Source organism: Rosa rugosa, chromosome 5, assembly GCF_958449725.1.
Source record: "Rosa rugosa chromosome 5, drRosRugo1.1, whole genome shotgun sequence".
Lineage (NCBI taxonomy): Eukaryota > Viridiplantae > Streptophyta > Magnoliopsida > Rosales > Rosaceae > Rosa > Rosa rugosa.
In genome coordinates this window covers 46,274,026-46,284,716 of record NC_084824.1, presented here as the reverse complement: position 1 = coordinate 46,284,716, position 10,691 = coordinate 46,274,026, and the positions used below count along the sequence as shown (strand labels likewise).

The 10,691-nt window shown below is 39.0% G+C and overlaps 1 long non-coding RNA gene across 1 annotated transcript; it reads left to right on the top strand.

Moving 5' to 3' along the window:
- The first annotated feature begins 7,487 nt into the window (after window positions 1–7,487).
- LOC133710170 (uncharacterized) lies at window positions 7,488–10,210 on the top strand. The gene is made up of 3 exons (XR_009846555.1): window positions 7,488–7,542; window positions 9,953–9,989; window positions 10,108–10,210. It is a non-coding gene; the product is annotated as an uncharacterized LOC133710170 (long non-coding RNA).
- The last annotated feature ends 481 nt before the right edge of the window (window positions 10,211–10,691 follow it).

Here is a 10,691-nt window from a genome sequence, read left to right as displayed (position 1 = left end):
CTTCGCCTCACTCACTCACTCACTCTCTCACTGTTTTCCTTACCCTCTCAGCTGCTTGAACGACACTACACCTGAGTAGGATATGCATCCAAGCTAGGGTTTATATAGGGGTGTGAAGGTTGGGAGACGGTTGAGGGTAATTAATAAAGCTAGGGTTTGCAGTAAATAGGGGAAAGAGCTCGAGAGAGATTGACTTTGGTACACTTAAAAAAAGGGTCTCGAGAAAGGAAATGAATGCTTTGAATTAGAATTCAGAAGCGGTAGTTAAGTAGGTCGAATGAAAAGGAGAGAAAATTTAAGGACGATGGTCAGATGTCAACTGTGTCATGTCGTTCTTGTGCATTGCCATATTTGGTTTTTGTGACTCGTGTAAGTCGCTTGGTCGAAGTCACTGAACTCTCACATTAGAGACTGGTGCGATCTGGAAACACCAATAGACCAACATGCATGCATGAGTCTGCATTACTAAAGAGTATAAATGGGATACTTGCGAGTCGATGTCGATTATTAATTTCTTTTCAACTACATTCTGTACGTATTTAATTGATGAAGTTGATTGGAACAGTGGAAAATCATGTTTTTCTTTCCCAAAGTGTCTAGAAGATAAATTTGAATCCCTTTCAAAAAAAAAAAAAAAAGAAGATAAATTTGAACTTGTTAATCGTCATGGAGGGCTAGTCTAATTTGGGTTGGGCTTTTTGGGTTTGCCTGAATTATTTTGGGCAGCCCTATGGCCTTTTCAGTCTACTTAGGTCCAGTTTGCCATAACTTATACTTTGCAAAAAGCTCTTTAACTACAAATTAAGTAGCAAAAAGTGTTTGGTAAAATGAAATAAAGCAGTTTATTTCAAAAGTTACACTATTAAGCTGCTACTTATACAAATTGGTAAAAAGCAACTTTCATAAACTAAAAGTTACAGTTGCTTACGATTTAAGCTAAGATATCCCAAACTAGGCCTTAGTTTTTTCAGCTTAGTTGAACTTTTAATTTTATTCTCCTCTCTAGTAGCACCATGAGTTCACAAGTTTCTAGTATTTTCTGTCTTGTGTGCGTTATTACCAGTTGGCTAGGTGTGGTTACTTAAGTACTTCTTTTTGTTTCTTTCTCTTTGATGAAATAAAAGTCGTTTTCCGCTTGAAACAATATCTCTAAGCATTTCGATCAATACCACATTTTCTTTTTATCAAATAGAGGATTATATTATTTTTCTCCGCAACAGTTGATTTGAGACATCAAATGCCCGCCCACAATTTTATTTTATTCTTATTTTTAAAAAGGGGCCATCATATTCGGGAACCCACCTCCTGTCTTTTTTTTGTTTTTTTTTTTATGGAAATAGGTCAGCCCTTTCATTAAGATTCAGCAAGCAGTACAAAAACGAAACACCCCTATGGGGTCGACAGAAAGAATCGTTCCTTAGAACCTCAAGAACCCTATTCTAAAATAATAAAATCCCAAAATCCCGAGTACACCCACCTTTTAGGAAGTCCACGCACCATTATTCTAACAAAAACCAAGAAACCTCGAAGCAGACATAAAATGGAACCAACTAAGGCTCTGGTTTTTGCGACCTAGATAAAATTAAGCAATAATAGGAGCAGAAGATGACAAACCACCCTCCACTCTCTTGACAAGGTCAGCCCAACCCTTATAGCTGAGGGCCCAACCCATCCAAGCCCAGCAAGTAATGCTCACAGGCCAGCATGAAGCCCAGAGGGCCCAAGCAGAGATTGCTAAGGACACCCCATAGACTCCACCCCCCTGTTCCAGCCCACCATCGTCTCCGATTTGCAAGCCACCCCCGCCACCACTGATGTCGTACATCCCACCGCTGTACCAGCCACTATCAAGTAGAACCAAGCTGTCATCTCCACCAACGAAGGGTCCAGGCCCAAGGAAAGCAGGGTCGTCCTTACCTCCGGTAGTCGACACAATTTGACAGCCGCCCTTGCCACCACACTTGCAGCCACTATACCCAAGATCATCGCCAACCAAAGCAACAGTCCCTGAGTCCGAGCAAAGCATCACACCTTCCACGATGGCGGCACACCAAATATCAGCACCTGTAGTAGATGCACCATCATCCCTTGGACCCGATCGGAACCGACCCTTCCGATCCGATCTTGACCAACCCAAGACCGGATCACCACTCATCCACCACCTTGATGCCATCCCCACAAACAAGGCCGCATCTTGCACTTCACCGTCGAGCTTGGATGCCGATCCAACAGCTCCCCCAACCCCCGACACCAACACAGAGCGCAACGAGGAAGAGAATAAGCAGACCAAAATCTGCCATAACCGCTATTGACGAGCAACGGCGAGAATTTGAGAAGCTGCCGCCCTGAGGAAGAGATTTCTTAACCCTAGCAGAGCGCTAGGTCAACAAAACTAGACAATTTACTACACTATACCCACCTCCTGTCCTTAGCTCCATTTAAATTTATTGATAAAAAATACAATAAACAGAAAGAGGAAAAGGGTGAGCAAACTAGAACCCTTCCTTTGTGGCTTTCAAAGTTAATTGCAATGATTTAGCATCAATTACATTGTTTTATGACTAAAATAACTATTTATTATTTTATTATGAAATTTCAAATATTAAACTTCTTTATAAGGTATTAATTTATTGATTGCTTTCTTTTGTGTTACCAAATATTGTAGTGAAAATTTTTATTTCTCTTTCCTTGGAAACAAATAGAAAATAACTTTGCGAACCAAATGAGCCATAATGTTTACATTTGAGCTTAACATAAGGTACTTTATTTATATGAGAGTCGTGACAAAGTATGCCCATTTACCAACATATTTTTTTCTTAGCAAATGAAAATACATAGCGCTCTGCTAGGGTTGGGAGAGTGTTGCTCTTGCCTTCTCTGTACTTTCCTTCATCATCGATGGAGCACCTTTCCGGCACCGTTCTCGGCGTCGTTACCTTTGCGCACGGCTTCTATTGTGCCTCCTTAGTAGTCGCGGCAAGCATGCTTCCCAGTGACGACTTTTTGTTCCCAACCTTTATCTGATCGTGGTTGGTGGGGAGCAGAAGGGGTTGTGCCACCTTGCTGGGTTGGAACGGCACCGACTGTTAGGTGATTCTACCGAGCCGGGCACATTTGAAATTGGGTTTATTGGATAGATCTGGTCCGGTGGCGAGGCGGCGTACGATGGGCCGTTGTTTGACCATGATCACAGGTGATGGGAAGATGACAGATCGGCGGCCGGAATCGACAATTGGATTTGGCGTTTGTTGCCCCACAGATTTGACCAGCGGGGGTTGGGTCTGGTGTAGAAACTCTTCGGTCCTCCGTGGGCATCGCCCCAAGACTGGTGGGGCAGGCAGCGACGCCTTGATTCATATGTGGACAGGTCCTGGACGAGACTTCTCTGGCGAGGACTGGCGACGCAGCAGCTGGGGTTGAGGGCAATGCAGGTCTGGGTGCCTAGAGAGATTTTGGGTGCCCAACTGTGGACCTGGGCTCCTTTTTGTTTGGGCTACTCAAGATGGGCCTTTGATTGGGTTTTGTCTTCTGTTTGGATTCGCATCTGGGATCCAGGCGACTTTTTATAGATTCTTTTTTTTTTTTGCTACGCTCTGGAATTGGAATTTGGCTACTTAGGTAGAAGATTGCTCTCTACTCGACGTATTAATTTGTGAAGAGTAGGTAAAGTCGGTCACACTACCGCCGGTTACCTTAATAGAATGTTACCCTCTATTCGACGCATATTTTTATGTGGAAGTATGGTTGACCATACTATTGGTACCGTTTTACATAGCCCGGGGTCTGCCCGGTGCCTCATCAAATGCTTTTTAGCATCCCTTACTATCCTTACTAGGTTTTATTTCCGATGCCTTGTTGTATCCAGTATTTTTTCTGCTATTTTTTCATTTTGATGTAGTTTCTACATCTATAATTTGTAATCTTTATTATTATTATTATTAATAAAATAGTTGACAATTACTCTGAAAAAAAAAAAAAAAAAAAAAAAAAGTGCTTTATTTATGATTATAGCATAAAGTTGAGGAATCGACCTTTTAGAATCATATTGTTATAGACATATTGTTATAGACATCACCATCACCCAATTCACCATGTTTGACAGTACGATGATGTGACTTGTCATTCTTTCTTTGTCTTGAACCCCCTAAAAGTCGATTGACGTGAAAACGTCTTCTAATTATATACTTGATAACAATGTCATTGTCAGATTCATTAATATTAAGTAACGTGCAACCGAATAAAGAGTTAAAAGCACTACATATAGTTAAGTGTCTATAACACCATAAGTCGCAGGACATGATCGTATGTATAGGTAAATCAAAGGCATGTAAAAGGCTTATTTTAGAATCACTCATATTTTCTGTTTTTTCTTCTACATCATTCAACTATTTTTGTATTCAATCGCATGCATGAAGTTCACATATATAAAGGAAGAGTGAAGCAAAGCTTCGACACAACTGGTAAGTTATTTGGCTACTTATTGTTTATTAATTTTTTTTGGCAATTGATATAGATAATACTCGGGATACAATAGATAGGTTTAACAAAAAACTGGAAGAACGTACGACATTGCCAATCAACATAAACAATGACACTCATGATGATTCCCAAACAGTTTGCAAATAGCTCCCCTACAAACATTGTCGTTTGTGCAAAATTTCCAGCATTTTTCGTTTGGCTAGTCATCAACGCGCGCCCGGAATGCATTTTCCAAGTTGAGGGTAGTTTTCGCAACATTTTGAGCTGTTTATACTTTATACAAAATATCAATTAAGTGCCAAACTATAACCAAAAAAAAAAAATCTAATTTAATTAGTTAAGTTCTAAGATTTTGACAAAAATAATAAGTAAGTATGATGTGCATGACAAATTTGTCGGCCTATGCACCAATTCAGAATTCATATACCTAATTTGATATATTTGTTAGTATCTATCTAACTGTTTCTGGTGGCTTTCTCCGGGTACCTCACACAGAATGCTATACCACCTGGGGTACCAATCCAACTCCTATTTCCTGAACCAAGAACACAGCGTTAGAGGGATAAACCATACCGGACGGTTTACGCCTCTCCGATGCCTGAGTGAGAAACTAATATACAAGTAGGTCAAGTAAATAGTGGATAAAGGAGTTATTACCCGTATACTCGAGCATGGTAGTTGTGCCAATGTCTTTATACTCGAGCATGGGAGAGGGGTCTCCTCTATCTTCGATGTGGGACACAGGTTGTTCTTCTGATGCCATATCAGCTTTCTTGTTGTGCAATTAGATGGGTTGTGCTGGCCTTGCCCCGGCCCCTGGGTGCCCGAGGTGACATCCCATATGAGCCCTGCCATGGTGGGTTATGGACCCGGCCCATGGCATAGTACATGGAAGTACCGATGGGGCCCAGCCAATAGTGTCAAACCTAGTGAAGACTTCCCTAGTATGTACACTAACTTTTACATAAAAGATGTTTAGCCACAGATACTGCAAAGTTTTACAGTAAAAAAGTGAAAAGCCATTAATTTTATGGAATGTAAAAATTACCCCACACACACCACGGATACTGCAAAGTTTTACAGTAAAAAAAGTGAAAAGCCATTAATTTTATGGAATGTAAAAATTACCCCACACACACACATATATATATATTTTTTTTAACAAACCCAAATAGGGTGACTATCATTCATCGAAAGCCATAAAGGGCCATTACATATCCTCTCTCTACCATCAAGGGGTAGATAAAGAGTTTGTGGTAGTAGCACAGTGATACATAGATTAGGTCCAATCATTTGACGGTTCCATGCTCCGAAAGGAAGCCTATAGACTATTAACTATTACATAGTAAATAGGCCGAGTAAACAAGACTCGATGACACTCACTAAAAAACTAGAAGCATAGCTCCCTAACAAAGTAAGGAATTATTTTAATCAAAATGACTAAATAAGAGGGCCAAAAACATAGGATGGGCCTAGGGCAAAACATCCTAGCCCAAATAAAGAGCAACCCCAAGAGAAAGGGTCCAGCTCAAGGCCCAGCAGCAAAGGGATGACCCGAGTCCGCCACCATCCCCACCTCCAGTCGCCTACCACACCGCCCGACCTACAACCACTGCAACCTCCCCACGGAACCGGCCAGAAAAACCACTCAGCTACGCCGCCATCACGATCCGAAATAGATTCACCACAGCCATGTTGCCCCAGCGATCATCCCAGACCACCAAAGCCCCGCCGCCACACCAATCTGCCAAAAAACCGCCATAGCCACGCCGCCACTAGTCTTGGAAATTCCCTGCCGAAGATGCCCACCGCCACAGGTCATGGACGCCCGTCGACCACCACCGTACCTGCACAATCCGATTGACCCAGGCATCACCCAATCCGCCAACACCTTGAGCCACATCCCACTCATGAGACTACCAACATAGCTTTCAAGTACCCGTCCGGCAGCCGCCCAATACCGGCGCGGCGAAACCAACGCCGATCTCAAGCGCCGCTGGACGAGAAGAAAATCGAAAAAACCTAGGGGCAGCGGCCGAGGCTTTTGGAGAAAAGGAGAGAAAGGATCCTTAACACACTCTAATGATAAACACACACACACACACACACACACATATATATATATATATGCACATAGATATATGTATGTGTGTGTGTGTGTGTGTGTATATATATATTTATACACAGATATATATATATGTATCTAAAGGGTGCTAGCTACGTAAACTTGTGAACCATCCAAGCATTTCATTTTTCTCTACATGATAAATACAGAGAAATAACTCGGGTTTCTCAGCACTGAATCCCTTAATTAGTTCTATTTGTTAAACAGCAACAAGCGTGGTCCGTGACCCACCATTGTATCGATACTGTCCCAACTTAACCACCTGTTAGGTGTTGGGTTTTAATTACAAAAGGCCTCAATACAATTGGGTGTGATCCACCCACTTATAAGTTATATTTTATTTGTCACTTTTCCAATGTGGGATCTTTCCTCTCCAACACGCCCCCTCACGTGCAACCTAGCTCTAGGTCTGCACTTGAAATTAATTAACAATCCAATTCCCACATTGGAAATTGGGACACAAGTCTCATATTGGATACTTGGTCAATATAACAATCCAAGGCCCACATTGGACACTTGGTAACAATCCAATCGGAATATTCCGATGGCAATATAAGGGACCCCAATTAGGGCCCATGACAATTGGAGACGCAATTGGCGAGGGACCCGCTCTGATACCATGTTAACCAGCAACAAGTGTGGCCCGTGGCCCACCATTGTACCGATACTGTCCCAACTTAACCACCTATTAGGTGTTGGGTTTTAATTACAAAAGGCCTCGGTACAATTGGGTGTGATCCACCCACTTATAAGATATATTTTATTTGTCACTTTTTCAATGTGGGATCTTTCCTCTCCAACACTATCTCCTTCTTCTTCCTCTTCTTTGATCTCAATCTTCTCAAAGTTTTCATTACATTAAACCGAGTTTGATCACCCTTTGATGGGCGCAGTAGCAGACAGTCAACATCCTTGGGCATTTGCATTTGGCATCCTAGGTAAAATGCATAGGACTAAATACTCGTTACTCCTCATACTTTTGCATGAAAAACAGTTTAGTCCAAATTTTAAAATTAAACAGTTTAGTCCTTATTCTTTCTAATTCTCACACAACAGGTCCTAAAATGACTATTATACCTCTCACTTTTTTTTTCTCTCTTTTTTTATTTTTATTTTTTCTGCCTCTCTCTCTCTCTCTCTATATATATATATACACACACACACACACACACACACATATTACACATATATATGTGTATATATGTGTAATATGTGTGTGTGTGTGTGTGTGTGTGTGTGTGTGTGTGTATGTATAGATATATATGTATAGATATAGATATATATACACACACACACACTATATATATATATATATATATATATATATATATAGAGAGAGAGAGAGAGAGAGAGAGAGAGAGAGAGAAAATGAGGGGTATAATAGTCATTTTAGGACCTGTTGTGTGAGAATTAGAAAGAATAAAGACTAAACTGTTTAATTTAAAAAATTTGGACTAAACTGTTTTTCATGCAAAAGTATGAGGAGTAACGAGTATTTAATCCAAATGCATATATATGTCATATTTTTAAACGCACAGCTTAATTTACACAGTCGATCAGTTGGCCCGCATTATTTGTTATCTTAAGGTGGTCATCATATTAGCCACATTCGTCTTCTCATCTTCTGAATTCTATCTTTCAACTTTCCAAAAACTATAGGCCAAACCATACATCTCGATCGCAAAATATTGAAATTTTAGACCAAGTTGTTTTGTTGTCCTAACCTCTGTCTTGATATATATCTAGCTAGTTCATTTAGGGCTAAAGCTTATATTTACTTATTAATTGTTGACGCAATCTCATGATCAACCTTCCTCATGCCTGCTATATATAGGGTGGTGCTATTCACACACTATTTTTCTCTATTCACACACTCTTTTTCTCTATTCACACACCCCATCTATTTTTCTATTACTTTAATTCAATTTTTTTTTACAAATTACCCTAACTACCCTCCCTTGCAATTAAGTTTTTTTCATTTTCTTTTTTCTTTTTCTATTTGGCAATTCAATCATCCCCAAATCCTAAACCCTTATTTTCCGGCAGGCTCAGAGGACTTCAAAACTCTTTTCGATTCCTTTTTTTTTCCATCAAAAATTTCTCTAGCATAGTCATTCTATCTCTCTAATGTGATGCTTTGAAGTTCAATCAAAGCAGAACAAGCAACTTTAGACCTATCTTTGAAGAAAAATTTTCATTTGATTTGCAATGGAGACATGGAAGAAAAAAATAAGTTCAGTGATCATTCGAGCCTCTTTGAATCCATCATTCCTGGTTAGATTCTAACTGAAATTATTTGGTGTATTTGAATCCATTAAGCAACTATAGAGCTTTATAACAGCCTAATAATTAATGATAGCCTTATGATTATAGACATGATTTGTTCTACTACATTATGCTAGAATACGAAAGATTTTGCCATAGGAAAACTATAATATGAGGGGGGTTTCAGAGATAAGGACTGGTTGTTTGTGGGGGTGGGGGTGGTTTTCAGCAAGGGTTTGTGTTTTTTATTGAGGGTTGATTGGTTTTGTTGCTTCTAGTTACTCTTGTTGATTAGCTTTTATTTTTATGAAGCAATGTCGTGGACTGGTACATTGGTTTTTGTTATTTTCTGCCAAATTATTTGGGTAATTCATGCTCCAATATACATTATTGAAGTATTAACTTGTGCTGACAATTTTATCATTGCTTCTAGTAGAAAGGAATTAAATGTGTTGAAATAAGGATAGCTTGCTCTTTGCAACTGTAAGATCATGTGCAACTTTTTACTTTCTTGTTTTGCACCCCTAACTATGGTTTATGCATTTCATTTTTATATGCGTACCAACTTTTTACCATCTATACATTTCAGTTCAGTAATTGTAACTACTACTCTAAATAACCAACTAGTTATTGTATTGGCATTCTTTTCACAATGTTGAATTAGGTCTGGTACCTTTTTATCTAACAATCAGAGTGTGGAGAGCAAAACCATATTTACTGCTGAAAATTAGTGTTACATGGAAGATCTTCGTATCATAATATCTTAGTAGCAAAAAAAATTGATTTATCTTTTCAAAAAAAAAATTTGATTTATTGTATAATGATCTTTGATTCATGATTGACTTGCCAAATAGAAAAAAGAAAAAAGAAAAAAGAAAAAAGAAAAAGAAACATAATTGCAAGGGAGGGTAGTTAGGGTAATTTGTAAAAAAAAATTGAATTAAAGTAATAGAAAAATAAAGGGGGTGTGTGAATAGCACCACCCTATATATAATACTAATGAGTATTTATGATCTTGGTAGTTTAGGAATTCCATTCGAATGAGTTCCTTAATTTCTAATACAGTTTTGCTTTTCATGGCAGGTAATCTAATTTCCTTCATGGTTTACTTAGCCCCAGTGTAAGTAATTAAACAACGGATCTTTTCTATATATATGTGTGTGTTTTTTATTTATTTTTTTTTTTTTTTTTACATAGTGGCCAAAAATTTAATTAACTTTAATTTTGTTTAATTGCAGGCCAACGTTTTACAGGATTTACAGAAAGAAATCGACTGAGGGTTTCCAATCGGTGCCGTATCTGGTAGCACTGTTTAGTGCCACGCTTTGGCTCTACTATGCCATGCGCGCTTTGGCTCTACTATGCCATGCTGAAGCAAAATGCTGTGCTTCTCATCATAATCAACACCTTCCGAAGTGTGATAGAGACATACAGTATATTGTTTATGCAACAAAGACTTCAAGGGTACGTATGTTGCTTAAATTACATAAAATATAGACGTATCAAGTATCAAGATTTGAATAGCTTCCTTTGTTAATCATTTTCTAATAACTGATTTACTATTGTTGAATTTGATCGAGTGCAGAAATTCACTATCAAATTACTCGGATTTAGAAAATGGTAAGTTGTCTTACAATTAAGTCCTCAACTAGTCCTCATTATAGTGGTCTACTCATGCATACATAAACATCTAACGGTTGATTTGCCGTAACGTAATTAAAATGTGGGTCTCCCAAACCGTTGATTAGAAAGTCCTCAACTAGTTCCCATTATAGTGGTCCTCATTAGAAAGACTCACATATATTGATAACGTTTCCAAATT